The sequence below is a fragment of the Trichosurus vulpecula genome, chromosome 8, assembly GCF_011100635.1.
Source record: "Trichosurus vulpecula isolate mTriVul1 chromosome 8, mTriVul1.pri, whole genome shotgun sequence".
Lineage (NCBI taxonomy): Eukaryota > Metazoa > Chordata > Mammalia > Diprotodontia > Phalangeridae > Trichosurus > Trichosurus vulpecula.
In genome coordinates this window covers 259,858,707-259,863,852 of record NC_050580.1, presented here as the reverse complement: position 1 = coordinate 259,863,852, position 5,146 = coordinate 259,858,707, and the positions used below count along the sequence as shown (strand labels likewise).

The 5,146-nt window shown below is 38.9% G+C and overlaps 1 pseudogene; it reads right to left on the bottom strand.

Annotated features, from left to right (window-relative positions):
* Positions 1-746: 746 nt before the first annotated feature.
* On the bottom strand, positions 747-1,638 carry LOC118829919 (annotated as a pseudogene).
* Positions 1,639-5,146: the final 3,508 nt, after the last annotated feature.

Below are 5,146 nucleotides of genomic sequence, written 5' to 3'. Positions count from 1 at the left end.
ATACTCATTATATTTGTGAAGTCATACAAAACTTATTTCCATATCAGCCACGTTGCAAAAAGAGGGAAATAGAATTAAAAAATGTTTCAGTCTGCACTTTGAGGTCGTTAGTTCTGTCTGCAGACGGGTTACATTTTTCATCTTAACTCCTTTGGAAAGATCTTGGAGCATTGTCTTGATCTGAGTAGCTAGGTCTTTTATAGTTAATTATCATTGTAATATTGTTATTATTGTGCACAGTGACCTCTTGGTTTTGCTTACTTCACTTTGCATTGATGCATGTAAGTCTTCCCAGGTCTTTCTGAAACCATCTTGTTCATTTCTTCTAGCACAATAGTGTTCCATCACAATGGTATACCACAACTTGTTCAGTCATTCCCCAATTGATGGGCATCCCTTCAATTTCCAGTCCTTCACCACCACAAAATAGGTGTGATAAATATTTTTTTACATATAGGTCCTTTTCCCTTTTCTTTGATTTCTTTGGGATATGGACCTAGTAGTAGCTTTGCTGGGTCGAAGGTCGAAGTTTGAACTGGTTCAAGTGGGTTTGGCCTCTTTAATTCCCTAGACTGCCTTCTCAAAAAGTATGCACATGCCTACAAGCCTCTGACCTCTCACCTGACAGACCTTGAGGCCTGGTCTCTGCTAAAGCTGGGGTGGGGGAGGGCGGGAAAGCACACCTTTAGTTCTGTGGAAACAAAACTCCTTCTCCCATTTCTTACAACCAGGGAAAGCAACTTTGTTCACATGAGAAGGGAGATGTAGAACCCTGTAGGAGTCAAGACATTCATGACCCTTGGTTTTATGTTATGGGTTCATCGAGGTTGTTTGTTTCCTTCCATCACTGGAAGGTCTGTCTTAGGTTGCTTGAAGTCTTCTGGATCTTGTCAATTCTAGTAGCCTGAACCTGAATGAGCTCCATTGGTGATGGCTTCTGAGAGTACCTCTGTAGGACTAGACACTGTCTGAAGGCTTCTTGATCCAAAAAAAGACTCCATTTTTCAGATGAGGGTTTGTCTCTATCTCTATTTCCAGAGTCCATGCTGCTGACATCTAGATTTTTGAGTAAGCAGCCACTGGACTTTTGCTTGGGAGAAGAAGGGGGTGTACTATTTGGAGAAGACTGTGTTGAAACAGTCAGTCAGTCTTCTTTGGTCATTTCTCCATTTTGCAACTTCAATTCATGGACTGCCTCTGCTACATGGTGGCACTTGGTTTCTTCTGTGGTGAGGCCTTTATGGGGAATGTATCCCATGTTTGTCATGCTTGCCTGCTGCTCAAAGCCCTGGATGTTCTCTTTTGGCTGTTTTATAATTAGAGAATTCATGATGATAGCCTTGGCCTTCGACACTGGGGCCTTGTTCATTTGGCCATTGGAAGCTGGGGATGTTAGGGAGAAACTATTTTCTCCTTCTTCAACCTTGGAAAGCTGTTGGTACTTCTAACTGGGATGACCAGCTTTTTCTACAGAACCTTATGGCACATGTCAGATGACAGTGGTGTTATTGGTGTGACATCCTCCAGGACATCATCAAAAATGAGTGCCCAATGATGCATTCCAATTGGGAAAGACATCTTGCCTATAATCCCACCTGTACTGTCCTCAATAGCAGGCACATCTGGCTCTCTGAATGATGCAATGAAAGACTGTGATCCAGGTGTTTCTCTAGATAGATATCCAGAACTCTGATTCCCGTGGTGAAAATCTATGAAAGTTATGCAGATAGGACGAAAATGTCAAAAGTGAACATTTTGCAGCTAGCGATGAAATAGCAAAGAGTCCCAGGCAGCTCTCATGCAGAGGTTCTACAGACAGCTGGGTATCTGTAAGGGGGGGAAGTGGGATGAAGGAAAGTTGTTGGGGGGAAGAGATCATCAGAAGTCTGAGGCTCCCTCACAGATAGGAAGCTGGGAGCAGCAAGGCTCCCGGCCCTCATCACTCCCTAAGCATTGAAGCATGGGGCAAACCGAGGCCATGGTGCAAGTAGCAGCAGGACCCAAATGGACTTCAACTGGGAAAAGTAGAGTGAAGCCAGGTATGCACAGTTTAATAGCTGTTTGGAGAAGTTCCAAATTGTTTTCTGGAATGGTCAGACCAGTTCACAACTCCCCAGCAGTGCATTAATGTCCCTATTTTTCCACACCCTCTCCAGCATCTGTTATTTTCCTTTGTTGTGTTAGCCAAACTAATAGATATAAGGTGGTGCCTCAGAGTTAATTTAATTGCATTCCTCTAATCAATAGTGATTTAGAGCTTGCTTTCATATGACTATTGATAGCTTTGATTTCTTCTGAATTTTGAATTTCTTCTGCCTTTCACTACTTATCAATTGAGGAATGACTGATTTTTACAAAGTTAGCTCAGTTTCCTATACATTTGAAAAATGAGGCTCTTACCAGAGAAACTCGCTGTAGAATTTTTCTGCATTAATTTTGGCTTCACTGGTTTTGTGTGTACAAACCTTTTGGAATTACTGCCCTTACAATAAGAAAATTTTTAGGAGTTACAAGTATCATTTTCCCATATCGGAATTTAGACAGTTTAACATTATGAAGTCTCTTGTGATTTTTCTTTCTTCTTTATCTTTTAATGCTTCTCTTGATTTTTGTATTTGAAAGTCAAAATTTCTGTTCAGATCTGGTCTTTTTTATCAGGAATGCTTGAAAGTCTTCTATTTTATTGAATATCCACTTTCCCCTGTGAAGAATTATACTAAATTTTGCTGGGTAAGTGATTCTTGGCTGAAATCCTAGCAATCTCGCCCTCTGAAATATCATATCCAATCCCTCTGATCCTTTAATTTAGAAATGACTAAATCTTGTATTATTCTGACTGTGGCTCCATGATATTTGAATTGTTTCTTTCTGGCTGCTTGCAATATTATTCCTTGACCTAGAGTCTCTGAAATTTGGCTATAATATTCTAGGAATTTTCATTTTGGGATCACTTTTAGGAGATAATTGGTAGATTCTTTCCATTTCTATTTTACCCTCTGGTTTAAGAATATCAGGACAGTCTTCCTTGATAATTTATTGAAAGATAATGTCTAGGCTCTTTTTCTTTAAAATTACTGTCCAGTAATTTTTAGATTAATTCTCCTGGATCTATTTTCCATTTCAGTTTTTTTTTTCTAATAAAACGGTTCACTTTTTCTTCTATTTTTTCATTCTTTGGATTTTATTTTATTGTTTCTTGACATCTCATAAAGTCATTAGCTTCCTCTTGCCCAATTCTAATTTTTAAGAAATTACTTTCCTCAGTGAGCTTTTGTACATCCTTTTCCATTTGCCAGTTCTACTTTTTAAGGAGTTCTTTTCTTCAGTGAATTTTCATATATCCTTTTCCATTTGGCTAATTCTGCTTTTCAAGGTATTCTTCTCCTCATTGGATTTTTATATCTCTTTTACTATTTGGCTTATTCTGGTTTTTATTAAGGTATTATTTTCTTCATTATTTTTATGCCTCTTTTACCAAGCTCTTGACTCGTTTTTCATGATTTCCTTGTATCACTCTCATTTTTCATCCCAAGTTTTCTTCTACCTCTCTTACTTGATTTTTAAAATCCTTTTGAATAATTCCATGACCTGAAACCAATTCACATTTTTCTTTGAGGCTTTCTATATAGCAGTTTTGACTTTGCTGTTTTCTTCTGTGTTTTGATCTTCCTTGTCACCATAGCAACTTTTTTGTCAGTTTTTTTTCTTTCTGTTGTTTGTTCATTTTCCCAGCCTATTTTTTTCACTTTTTACACTATGCTAAAGTGGGGCCCTGCTTCCAGGTCAGAGGGTACACTTTCTCAAGCTTCAGAATTTTGGGTAGCTGTTTTCAGAGATGATTCTAGGCACCTGAAAATTTTCAGTTCTTCCACGGTGGTAAGATCTAAGAAGAGGAGCATTTAGTACTTTCTTGGCCAGTGCTCTCGTCTCTGACTGAAAACAAGCACTTTTTTCTTCCACGGAAGTGTGAGCAGTATTCCTGTTCCCCTGTGGCTGCAAGATCTGATGTGCCATCTAGGACTGTGACTGAGATCCAAGTAAGGATAATGCAACAGATTCCTGTCCCCAATGCCAGCAAAAGGAACCCTGTAATCTCCTTCTGACCAGTTGTCCAACCCCCTTACCCTCTGTGGGCTGAGAATTCCAGAAGCAGCCACTGCCACTATTGATTCAGTCACTACCAAGGCCTGTTTCTGGTTTGCTTGGGCCTAGTATTCGCTGGTAGAGCCTGTGCTGGACTATCACACTGATACAACAGACCTTTCCTGCCAACTCTCTAAGTTGTTTTGGGCTGGAAAATTGTTTAACGCTGTCCTTTTGTGGGTTTTGCCTCTCCAGAATTTGTTTTGAGCCATTAATTAAAGTTATTTGGGGGAAAATTAGGTGGGGAATCCCTGCTTTTTCTCTGCCATATTGGCTCTGCCTCTTTCAAATGTGTTTCTTGTAAATAATATATTGGTAGATTCTGGTCTTTAATCCATTCTGCTATCTGGTTCCTTTTTATGGATGTTTATCCCATTCACATTCATATTTGTGATCACTAACTGTGTATTTACACCATCTTATTTTCTTCTGTTTTTCCTTATTTTCCCATAATTTTTTTCCTGTCCTTCCTCAAAAATTTGTTTTGCCCCCCCTTAATCAGCTTCTCCCTTTTATTGCCCCCTCCCCTTCTAACCCTTCTAACATATGAGCTAGCTTCTCTCTCCCTCCCTCCCTACCTCTCTCTCTCTCTCTCTCTCTCTCTCTATTCTTCCTTCTTTGAATCAGTCCAGATGAGAATGAGGTTCAAGCTTCTTTCTCTTTCCTTCTCCACTGTAAAAGCTCTTTGCAAGGTTCTTTTATGTGACATAATTTTCCAACTTCCTCTTCTCCCTTCTCTTAGTGCTTCTCTCTCACCCCACCATTTTTTGGAGATCATCTCAACATAATTGACTTGTACTCATGTATACTATCTGTGCATACTCCTTCTAACTACCCTAATTATGATAATTTTCCTAGGAGTTATATGTGTTATCTTCCCATATAGTAATGTAAACAATTTAACCTTATTAAGACCCTTATAATTTCTCTTTTTATGCTTGAGTCTTGTATTTGAATATAATTTTCTATTTAACTCTCATATTTTCATCAGGAATGCTTGAAA